Genomic DNA, 12,883 nt, shown 5'->3' with positions numbered 1-12,883 from the left:
GACCGAAAGTTCGGTCGTTAAAAATAAAAAATCGGTCGTTAAATTTAACGACCGAAAAAACGGTTGTTAAAACTCGGGCGACGATGCAAACAACGACCGAAAAAAATGGTCGTTAAAAATATTAACGACCGATTTTTGGGTTTTAACGACCGAAATTTCGGTCGTTAGAGCCGCATTTTCTTGTAGTGGTCACATCGTTTGGATAAGTGCAAAAAAGTATCCAACATATAAAAATTTTATGATTTTTGTCCCGCAAAATTTTTCGTCGACGGAACAGTGACGTGGACGGACGAAACAGTGACATGACTTTTATGGCCCGAAAAAATAAAAAAAATAAGAAAATAAAATTACACCTCATTAAAGTATAAATCTTTAATCTAATTACACATCATTTTCGGCCGAATGGAAGAACAAAAACCCTCAAATTTTTCCCAAATCGTTGAAGCGTGAACTCTCTGCGCTCACTCCACTCTTCTCTGCCATTACCTCTTCGAAAATTCCAGTGCAACACCACATCGCCGCCGACGTTGCAAATTTGCGGCCCTCTTCCCGGCTACAACCATGTCAAATGCATCTTATTTTAGTCAAGATTAGATTCACCAAAGTGAAAGGAAATATTGCATTCATGGACAATGCAATCTACTGATCATTTACTCAAGCGAATCCGGGTAGGATGCTTTGGAGTTTCCCTGCTGCAAACACGGTTAGTTGTTTTTGAACGTTTGTCGTCTTTGTTTGTGTTTATTTGTTTTTGTAACTGATTTGAATGGTAATCCCATTTGAATGTCCTGCCTACATCAGTCTAGTGGTTATGGATTTTTTAAGTGGGCTAAAGATCCATTTGAGGGAAGATCGAAGGCGACTTTTACTCCATTGCTTCCGAAAAAATGAAATACGTGTTCAAAATATCAAAAAGGAGGCTGCCAAGAAGTTTGAAGATCTTAAGGAAGAACTTGGGGCGCAGATGATAAAGTGTCAAGTTGAGAATAAATCGTTGAAGCGAGCTTTGAAATCACCGCTATGCCTTTTCTCATTCAGGAAAAAACAAACAGAGATTACAAAAACGTAAAAGAAACAAAAAAATGAGGAAAAAACACAAAAAAAAATCTGCCCAGATGTTAATACAAAGGGAATTACCTTGTTACTTTTTTTCGAGATTTCCAAACTGAATCGCCTATCCTTTCCGCCGGCTCAATCGCCGACTTACCTGAAATCGAGATTTTCAAACTCAATCACACAGACACAGAGAGAGAGATAGATGCAAGAAATCAGACGCGAATATGGTTGGGGGATAGACGCCATACATACATGTTCTTTCTTCGCTCTAACTTCAGATTTGGGGGAAATTTGAAGGCTTGTGTTCTTGGGAGAAAATTTGAGAGAGAGACGCGAACTTAAGTTAAAGTTATTTGTGTAATTAGTTATTAGTTATTTGACTTAACGTGAGATGTGTTTTTTTTTTGGGGCCATAAAAGCCATGTCACTGTTCCCTCTGTCCACGTCACTGTTCCGTTGACGGAAAATTTTTATGGGACAAAAATGATAAAATTTTCGTACGTTGGGTATTTTTTTGCACTTATCCGAACAATGAGACATATTCGTTAAGATGCTAATACGTTGGGATATAAAGTGATATTTACCCATATATATGTGTATATATATATAGGGGCGCGCTCCAGTGAGACCCTATAGGTGCTTCCAGTACGAATTTTAATGAAAAATTTATTTAGAGTATTGATAGTGGAAAAATAATCCACATTAAAGATATTGTTAAGTAAATTAAAGGTAAATAGTATGAGTTACATATGTAAATTTGTGAAAATTATGTGTTGAATAGTACCAAAAAATAAGATATGTATAAATTTAAGAACATACCAAAAAAGAAAAGTACGTATAAATATGAGAGAGAAATGAGCTAATACATAATGAGTTTAAATCAAAGTTTGGAAACATAACTTGAATACTTTTTTTTAGCCTCAAAAGAACAGATATATTAGCCCATATCAGGGAAGATAATAGAGTTGGGCAGAGCCCCTACAAATGACAAGTTTTTAATTAGAATTAAGTAAAGCAAACTTTGCTAAACTATCGACTGAGGCGTTAGCAATTCATCTAGTCCAGCTGAATTTGACTTGATCGAAGGCGGGGAGAATGTTCTTGATATCCTGGATAATTCCACCAACAAGAGATCTATCAGGAGCACTGCTTAAGAGGCGGAGATAAGCTGATTGGCAATTCGTTTACAAAATATTGTTCTTCTCATGTAAATCCTTTTCCCTCATCACTCATTCTTTTAATGCAAGGGATTCAACAACTTCAGCATTGAGAGTTGCAACACCAAATTTGAGGCAACCCCCCACGCAAGTCTTGGTAGCGTCAGTGATGATGTATATACCCAAGCCCACTCCTCGATCCTGATCGAAAGCGGCGTCGCATTGGACTCTCCAGAAATCAATCAACTGGTCCTCTGTAAATGAGCAAGAAACCATCGGAGTAGAGGGCCTAATCGCCACAGTAGGAGGAAGATGTTTAAAAGCAAGCTGAAAACATTGGTGATGAGAGAGTTCTTGTTGCTGGAAAAGCAACAAATTCCGAGCATGCCAAACAGACCACAGAAGCGTAAGGAAAAGCCAATGTACCTCAACGAAGTCGATTCTCTGAATTTCAGCAATCCAATGAGATAAAGATTGAGATCTACCAGCCGCCCCCACAGAGAGTCAAGGGTGAGGCTTCCCAGAATAAGGTCACCCAACCGCAATCTCGGAAAGCATGCTCAAAAGTTTTCTCAGCTTTGCCACATCTTGTGTAGATCGGTGCAATGTCCAACCCCTGATGTCTTCATGAGCATTTTATTGGCAACGGATCCTCTAAGCATTTCCACGTGAAGAGCTTGACTTTGGGTGTAATATTGAGGTTCCAAAGCCATATTTCCACAGCAAAAGGCGATCACCGGACGATGAGGCACCACTAGAGTTAGCCATCCTGAACGCAACATCATAACTTGATTTAACAGAGTAAACACCAATTTTGGAGTAAGTCCAATGTCTCCGGTCTTGATTTAAAGAAGAGCATAAGAGGATGGAGACGATTTTTTGAATGTCAGTCTTGGGGAAAACATTATCTAGCTTGCCCAGATCCCAATCTTTCTCAATGTCTCCGCATGAAGGTTCGTTGTTTCTTCATCAAGAGCAACAAAAGGTTTGAGATTATGTGAGGACGGAATCCAATGATCAAGACCCACTCTAATAGAGCTTCCATCTCCAATCCCCCCCACCAAAACATCGCATAGAATAGCCATACCAGCAACTAAGCTTCTCTAAGAGAATGATGGATTATAAGCTTTAGTTGCTTGGAGGATATCCATACGAGGGTAGTAGCGGGCTTTTAGAGATTGCGCCAGAAGAGAATCCGGATGGGTAATAGTGAGTCTCCAAGCTTGTTTTGCCAAAAGAGCGCGATTGAAACAAGATAAGTCGCGGAATCCTAATCCTCCTTCAGTTTTTGATCGGCAGAGAGCCTTCCACTTCCTCCAATGCATAAGTTTATCACAATGTTTTTGCCCCCAAAAGAACTGTGCATCGAGTGAGTTAAGACATTGGCAAGTTTGTTCTGGTATCAAGAAACAACTCATCAAGTAGACTGGGATGGCTAGAATAACAGTTTTGATCAGAACACTCTTCCCAGTCGCTGAAAGAAATCGACGTTTCCAGTCCTTACACTTCTTCTTCACCCCATCTTCCAACATTTAGAAAACTTCTTTTTTTAATCTGCCAACAATGCTTGGGATATCCCCAGATAAATGCCAAAACATAACTTGAATACTTGATATATACCCAAAATTGATATTGCAATTGTGGAAGTTCAAGACCAATAAGACAAGATAATCCTACATGACACTGTCACTGTTGCAAAATTAAGTATTGAATTAAATTCATTTAATCGAACACATAATATAAGATTAAATTATGTAAATAATTAACTATTTAATTTAGTTTATAAAGCCCAATATACCAACCTCAGTAGAAAGATAAAGGATGACAGGATGCAATCATATATTTGAGCCCTTTAAAAAAATTACTCCATCCGTCCCAATAATGAAGACACACTTCATTTGGGCACGGAGATTAAGGAGAAGTAGTTTAGATAATAAAGTATTGTGGCCCACATTATTAATGTAGTTGATTAACTTTTGTTTATTGAATTTATTTATTTTTATTTTACATTTCAGATTGATTTTTTTTATTTTAAAAATTCAAAAATTCAACCACCACCTCCGACAACCACCACTGCCGCCGCCGGCCACTACTTTTTGATCCGGCGAGCCATCGCTGCCGTCCCCAGTCAGCCCCTTTCAACTTCGCTTATGCTCCTTCCGATCATAATCCCCAAAATCATACCCCAAATCTGTAAATTTGGAACCCCCAATTCATACCCTCAAATCAGAAATAATCCCCAAAATCAAACTAACGGTGACGTGGTTGTGGATTTGGGGAAATGGTTGGATCTGAGGGAGGAGACACGAGGCGATGGCTGCTGCCATCGGAGAGAGAGAGGACATTGTCGCGGCGGTGGATCTGGTTGAAGAGAGAGGAGAGCCAGCGGCGCAAGCTGTTGGTGTGTTCAGCGACAGCGCAAGGAAGGGCTTGGGAGGGGCGCCGCTGTTGCAAATCGAACCCAGAAACAATTCTAAAAAATTTAGCACCAAAAAATCGAGGGTTCTGAAATTGGGGGCTGAATCTTGAAGGGGAACTTGGGGATCTAGGTTTTTGAGAGCTGAATCTGCGTGGTGGTGGTTCGGCGGCACAAGGCAGCATTTGATTTTGGGGCCTAGAGCTCTGGTCGTCTCTCCGACGAAGTCGACATCTTTGTCGTCTCTCTTCGCCGGATGTCTGATTTTGGGGCCTAGAGCTTTGGTTGGCGGCAGCAAGGGCGACGACCCTATCAAGGGTTCGGCGGTGGGCTCGCCTACCGTTACTTTGCCGGAGATTTGAGGGTGGAACCGGCGGTGCTGTTTGTCGGAGAGGGAGAACATTCAAGAGAGAGAGAAAGAGATGGGATGCGGATGAATTTTGTAGATTTTAGGGTTTAGTTAGTTATTTATAGTCTAATTAGTGTTAAATTAATTAGTGTTGTTAAGCCCTAATTTTTTCCAAAAATAGAAGTGTGCCTTTATTATTGGGACAACCCAATAAGAAAAGCGTCTCTTCAATAAGGCCCAGTTTGATAGGGGTTATTGGGTGAGTTAATTAGTATTTCTACATAAATTCCATAGTTTGATAGGAATGGTAAATAATACCTTAGGCCCGCATAAAACCCCAAGCCCGCATCAAATCTATTGTTCTCCTTAGAAACTACAACTCACGCTCACCCCCAGTTCTGTTTTCACACTTCTACAGTAATGTTGATTGTTTTCACGATTACAAATTTACCCTTTGAATTCAACTTGAAATCTCCCTTGCTTCCTGGTAAAACTTGTCGTATGATTTGGGTGAAAGTGATACCTAACGAATTTGGGGAAGGCTGGAGGCAGGGGCGGTAGGGCGGCGCGAGGGGGAAGGGGGGTGGAGGGCGACGACGCCGTGGGAAATTTTTGTTCTCCAGAGATCACCGCCTTCCTCTACGACGAGCAGCGCCGCCGCAGCCCGCCACTTCGGATATCACCACCTACCTTCATCTCCCTCGCCTCTCTGCTCTCTATTCTTGCTCGACGACCATCGATGAAAGACGTCGATGCTGCCGCCTCCGCTGAATTCGCCAGCCTGTAGCCCCTCATCTTTGCTCTCTCTCTCTTCCATGGCCGGTGGAGATTGTGAATTTGGTTTGTGTGAATTGGTTTTGTGAATTGAATTTGGTTTGGTAAAATTGATTTGGTGAATTTGGTTTTGTGAATTAGTTTTGTGAATTTGGTTTTTGGGGATTGTGAATTTGATTTGTGTGAATTGGTTTTGTGAAATTAGTTTCTGAATCAAAATAGGAGGGGAGTTTCAAAGGAGGAGGGAGAGGCATTGTTGCTGTGATTTTCTAACAGAAAGGAACATACATGAAATGGTCCGCTCAGAATCTCACGGCCAAAAGCCGTTGCTGCCGCCGAGTCCGGAGTTTCCAAGGAGGAGGAAGAAGCGGAGGGCGCCTTTGAAAATGGTGAGGTAGGGGCGACGACGCTGTGGTTGGGGAGGCAGGGGCAACGCGCAGGGGGTGGGTAAGGTTGCTGGATCTTTGCTGGGAAATGATGGGCGACGACGAAGGATGGGCGACGACGACGCTATGGTTGTGGAGGAACGTCGGCGCTGGGGCCGGGGGAGGCTAGAGGCAGGGGCGGCGCGACGCGCAGGTGGGTCGGGGGCAGAAGGAGATTGGAATTGCTGGGAGATAGGAACTGCCGAATTGTAATAGATTTTTCTTTAAAAAAAATTAAATTTAACAATTAATTTAATATGAGGTTAAAATAGTAATTTTTTTACCTTTGCTTATTAATCTAAATTTTAATCTTGATCTATCAAACAACTAATTCAAGTTATCTAGATTTTAATCTTGATCTATCAAACACTAAACTACATTACTAATCTCACCCAATCCATATTATTTTAACTAGGTTTTATTTATCACTCTTTATCTCAAATAGCTATCAAACTGGCCCTAATGGGACTGAGGGAGTACAATACAATGATGTGAAAATAATACTATCATCGGAGGTCTTGATTTTTGTGCTACTAATAATTGGGGTTGACCTGGTCAACTATTCCGGTCCACCTCGGATTCACATTTTTGTGCCATTTTAGTCAAATCTTTTTCGGTTTTTCCACTAGCTTCAACATACTATAGTGGCCATTGAAACACCAATGTCTTCTCTTTCTTCCTTTTTCATTTCATAAAGCAATTTTAGTTAAAATGAAAAAAAGTTTAACATATTGAAATGGACACAAGTTGATATACTACCATATTAGATCAACATAAAAATAAATATAAGATCATCTCATTGTGAAATATGATTAAATTTAATCTACTCGAATTATTAGAATTCAAATCCAATTAAATTCGATTTTACTTAATGTGGTTAGGTTTAACTATACTAAACAGATCAAATACAATCCCATATTAGTGCCTCGACATGACACCAGCACATGAGAATAAAAATGAAAGATGTTAGCTTTTCCTCCAAAAACAGAAATAAATTGAAAATGCGAAATATAACTGTTTGGGCTTTTAAATGTAGATAGTAGTACAGAACAGGAAATTGAATTGATGTTGTTGCATTTCATAAAAAAGTCGGAATAACAAAATACTATAAAAAAGGGAATTATTAAAGTGACAGGATAGATAAATGAAATTTTACACATTTATTACACCCATAGTTAAGCCATTTCCTTAGAGTTATAACATACTTTTGAATTACTATGATACATTTTTAAAATATATTTTTCAAATACTCCGAAAAATGAATTTTGCTTTCAAATCTTGAACAGCTCAATTTTTTTTTATATATATAATTTTCATAGAAAAAACCATTTTTTTAAAGTATGAATATAGAAACAAAATAATAGAATTACATAGTGGGGGAGAAAAAGTTCTCTGTCTTTTGCCCATAAATAATTTCGGTATATCAAATTCTAAATATGGCGAGACTTCATTATTATGAACATGTGCATGCATACCCATTGTAAATTTTTAGATCAGAAGAAAATAATATAATGTCATATCATAACTCTCTTAGACGCTTTGCCCATAGATACAAACCTTATATGTGTTCTCAATTATTTTTTTCTTTTTATCCCCCACTCCCCCAGTTCAATTTTATTTCAAAATTTAATTAAATTTCATAAAATCAAATAATTTGTGTACAATATCTTTTTCCGAACTCGACAAATTAAGTGCAACAGAAATTCGATGGCACGTTTTATTATAACACACTAGTGCATGTTAATTTCTTTTTAGTTAATTAAAAAAAATCTAAATAATATCAATCGTTCATTGTGGTAATGATACGTCGCTGTCAATTTGAAAGTTTGGACTCAAAAATGGAGTAGTAAAATTAGCTGTAGTTTCAAGGTGAGATTGATTTATTAATTATATCGTACAGTTTACCTCTTTCGTGCAATTTCGTCATTTCGTGATACTTATGTAACAACACAGCTTTATGTTTCAACATTTGCCTTCCAACTTTAATTTTGCCTTTTTAAATTGGGTTAATTGCACATATAATACTGAACTTTCATCCAAAGCTAACATCTACTTTTGAATTGGGTCAATTGGGTTAATTTCATTGATTCTTTAAAATGAATAGGAACAAATATACATGAGACACCGCTACTACTACTACTACTTTCGAACTAATTTTAATTTTTAATACGAACTTTAACAAGTGTCAAAAAATGAATCAATTTATTGATCAAATTAATTTTAACACTAATTTTATTTCTGATCAAATTAAAATTGACTTGAATGAATTAATTATATGAATTAATCAAACTCAAACATAACTCTAAAATTTCATCTTTCGAATGACCTTAGCAGCAAATAGAATGCATACCTTTTATAGAGAGCAACAATACTAGCGTTGTTTAAAATTCGCGATTGACCTCAATATCGATATCTCAACTGATATCTGTCAATTTGAACAAAGAAATATTTATCTATTTAATGAAACAACGACATTGAGATGATGCGTCCAGGATGTCGTGTTTGTAAACGTCCTATTTGTCCACATCGACATTATGACATGGCACATGAGTTCAATATGGATAAAAATTGAATTCGTGTTAAAATTACTATTATCAATAAGTTAATGTATTTTTTTTATACTTTTTAAAGTTTAAAAAATAAAAATTGATCTAAAGTTGGTGTAATTATTATTATTATTATTATTATTATTATTATTATTATTATTATTATTATTATTATTATTATTATTATTATTATTATTATTATTATTCTTGTTGTTGTTGTTGTTGTTGTTGTTGTTGTTGTTGTTGTTGTTGTTGTTGTTGTTGTTGTTTCAGTTCCAAATAGTGTTTTCTTTTCTATTTTGAACTGTCATAATTCAAATTATAAATGATACTCCCTCCGTCCACGAAAGAACTTCCTATCTTTCCTTTTTGGGACGTCCACAAAAGAACTTCCTACCTATTTTTGGACTATACCCCACCACTTATAATCCTCTTACTTTTCACTTTTCATAACTCCCAATATTAATTATAACACCTTTTCACCACTCCCAATACACTCAACTACTTTTTATTCACTCTCAATACACTCAACAATATTTTTACTTAAAACCTGTGCCACTCCCTTCTAGGAAGTTCTTTCATGGACGGAGGGAGTAATAATTAATTTATAAAAAATGTGAATTTTATTATTTTTAATTAATTATTTCTTTAATAAAAAAAATTATATCCAAAAATTTTGATCTACAAATAATGAGACCGAAAAAGTATTATGTAATGTTGGATGCTCCCCTAATTATCAATGAAATGGCTAGGGATGTCAAAAAAGCCCGAAACCGACGGGTCGACCCGAATAGACCGATAAAAAATGTGGGTTAGGGCTGAAAATTTTTAGCCCGAAAAAAATTTAGCCCGAATGGCCCGAACCGAAAATAGCCCGAGCCCGATAGGGTTGGCCCGAAAACCGAGTGGGTTGGCCCGATTAACCGAACACTTTCTTAATAATTGATTTCTAGACTTTAATACTTTATTTTTTAATTTGATAATAACATTTTGATGATTGTATAATATGTTTTGATTTTTTCTAACGATTAATAATAAATATTTATGATATAAAAGTTAAGAAAAGATAGTAATTAATGTTATATCTATATACAATTTTTATCAGAAACAAAGTTAAATTAGATATTATGTAAATTTACATTAAAATAACACTAATTTTTGTATCTAAAATAAGGCGAAATATTTTGATTTAAAAATGTCACAGCCCGCCTTAACTAAGGATAGTTAAGCCGAGTGATCTACGACTAGGGATGGGGTTAAAGAATAAGGGAAAGAAAGGGGCATCATTTGAAACCGTAAATCTTACTTAACTTAAGAAAAATCATCGTATTTACTCATTAATACTCTTTTGAACAGTCTATGAAAGACAACATAAAACTTAATTAATATCATTAATCAAGTTATACATCATATGAAACCATTCTCTTAAGACTCAAAGTATGACATAACATACTATAACATCAACAACATCTTGCAGCGGAAAGTAGCTAGACATATGTATGAAGACATATTCTAGACAGGTTAACTATTTATTAACAACCCTGGAGACTCCGCTCATTGCAGCACCATCATCACATCAGCTCAACCTGCACATTTAGAAAACATATGCAGGGCTGAGTACAAAAGCACTCAGTGGGCACGTATGCCTAGGTATAAAAATACATGCTTCAAAACTGTAAATTGTCATGCCATCATAAACAGTACAGCAAGGGAGTTTTTCGCTAAAAAGGCCCAAGCTTACTAAGTTCATTTGTGATTCTTAAAGTTCGTCTGCAGACTAAGTTCTCTTGTAATCTATCATATCTGGAACTGTGTGCCGGAGAGGTGGCCACCTCTCACGGTCACTTGACCGGCCAACCCGCTAGATGACTCACGGTCACTGGTGTACACTAGTCCTGGCAGGATAGCTATCAACTGCTCAGGACCCGAATTCGATTGCATCATTGGCAAAGCCACATCAGATAGATATCATACTAAAATTTAAACATTTTATGGCAAGACAATACTTGAAATAACTTTAACTCAAATATTTTGTAACGAAATAACTTGCTCAAATGTAACATTAAACTCATTTGATAGATATATAAAACTGAAATTAACAGTTAAATCATCTCATGCATTCATTCGTATAAGAGGCCTACGACACGCAGGGGATCTCTATATACGTATAGTAAAAGTAATGCCCACCTGATAGCAACTTTTGCTTTGGTAAAGTAGCTCCTTGACTGGCTATTATTACTCTCGCGCTTCACCTTTATTGCGATGATATAAAGTAAGATATTTGCTCGAATAAAATCCTCAATTAATGAGAATGCGTAATTTAACTATGCATGACTCGTATTCCGATAATTATTATTCTGAGATAATAATCTGGGAGATTCTATTATAAATTCTGATTGTCGGATTAAATAAATAAAATTAACTAATTGAGGATCGTCTCATGAGGGTGGATAAATAATTAATCCGCTCATCTTAGAGTATTCTAACTCACTTACTAATTAATAGCCTCGTTCTAAATTAATCAATAATTAGAATTAGCTCAATTTAATTAATAGATTAATCTAGACTACCCTTAAATTGGGCCTGATTTTAAGCCAAAAATAATAATGACAGTCCAAATAAAAATTAACTCTAGCCCAAACTAATTAAATACAGCCCATTATCAATTTAGATCTGCAGCCCACATAATTAAAATGAAGGCCCAATTTTCGGCCCAAAGGTAAAAAAATCAGATGGCCCAACACAAGCCCACACATTTTAAAACTCCTAATTCCTTCTCCTACCTCACCCACTCGATTCTCTCCCAATTTCTCAAAATTGGTCTCAGCCATTTCTCTCTCTCTTTCTCTTCAAATCTCCCTGCGTCTGGACGTCCGCCGCCTCCGCAGCTCCGCCGCGAACGGCCCCGGCGAGGCCGTGTCCGGCCGAGGGTGCCGTCCTCGGCCACCCGCCCCTCTCAAAGAATCGATGCCTCCTTCTCTCATCTCATCACGGTTCGATGCCGCCGCCTCTGGAAGACCAGCGAGCAGCGCCGTCGTCGCGTCGCCTCCGCGTTCGATTTCTGGCGAGACCCCGTGCTTGGAGTTCCACGAACCGCGCTGTGCTTCAAAGGAGATCAGCAAGGGCCGCCGTTGGTTTTGTACATCCGGCGAAGTCGATGCCCTTCGCCCGCCTTCTAATTCTCTCACAGAATGGCTCAATTCCTCCTTTCAAAACGAGCCCTAGCTCTCCGCCGATTCAGGCGAAATCGCCGCGCCGCTGGGCTACGTCCGCCGCTGCTCTTGAATCCAGCGAAGTCGAGGCGACCGTAGGCGCCGCTTCTGAAATCCCGGGTCACCGCCCTGGTTCGACGCCGTTGCGTCTCCCTGGAGTCCGGCGGAGCAGGGCAGTCAACCCCCTCCTCTTCCGTGCGATTAGCGTCGACGTCAAGCCGTCATCTTTCCCCGTTTAAATGAAACAGGTACCTCGAATAAGCCTCCCTCCCCTTCTAAATGCTAAGTTCAATATTTAAGTCTATGTGGAGTCTTGGTTTTGCTACTGATTTGTGAGAGTTTTCTCATTGCCTTTATCTCAAGTGGAGAAAATATATATATGTATAAATTGATTTCTGTATTATGCTTAGTCCCCTTAAGCATATAATCATTTGTATACTCTGTATTCTTTAACTGATCATGGTTGTTGGATGAAATGTGAATGGATTGAAGTAAGGGAGCTTAGTATATACCTGTGAAGTTTGGTGTTTGGATGGCTGCTGTGATTATTGAATTCAATGGGGAAGGAACTGAAATTTGCAAATGTTGTTTCCTCAACAAATGCAGGAAGAACCAAGTATGAAATGAAGAAACTTAGGCCAAGACTCACCTCTCGATACTTGGCAGATGGCAGCAGGAATTAACTTCTCTTCATCTCCCTTTCTGGTGGTTGGTGTATGAGAGAAGGAATGAAGTGTTAGGCTGGTGGTTTAATAAGTGAGTTGTTGGCTGTAAAGTCAAAGGATTGGAGATAGTGGTTGGCTGAATTTGAAGGGAGGAGCCGATTGGTCTTCTCTCATTTTTCTTCTTTTTACACTCACGCGTTATCTCCCGCATGCTTGTAGGTATGTAGCTGTAGTGTTTTGTGATAGTGATAGGTTTTGATTGTAAGTAGGGAATAGTGGTGAT

The 12,883-nt window shown here is 38.0% G+C and overlaps 1 long non-coding RNA gene across 1 annotated transcript; it reads right to left on the bottom strand.

Moving 5' to 3' along the window:
* Nucleotides 1–10,083: 10,083 nt before the first annotated feature.
* LOC131010191 (uncharacterized) lies at nt 10,084–12,665 on the bottom strand. The gene is made up of 4 exons (XR_009096499.1): nt 12,585–12,665; nt 12,448–12,504; nt 10,911–10,975; nt 10,084–10,309 (listed from the first exon to the last, which is right to left on the bottom strand). It is a non-coding gene; the product is annotated as an uncharacterized LOC131010191 (long non-coding RNA).
* Nucleotides 12,666–12,883: the final 218 nt, after the last annotated feature.

Source organism: Salvia miltiorrhiza, chromosome 2 (assembly GCF_028751815.1).
Source record: "Salvia miltiorrhiza cultivar Shanhuang (shh) chromosome 2, IMPLAD_Smil_shh, whole genome shotgun sequence".
Lineage (NCBI taxonomy): Eukaryota > Viridiplantae > Streptophyta > Magnoliopsida > Lamiales > Lamiaceae > Salvia > Salvia miltiorrhiza.
Note: the sequence above shows the minus strand (reverse complement) of the source record. Positions and strands in the feature narration are given on the sequence as shown.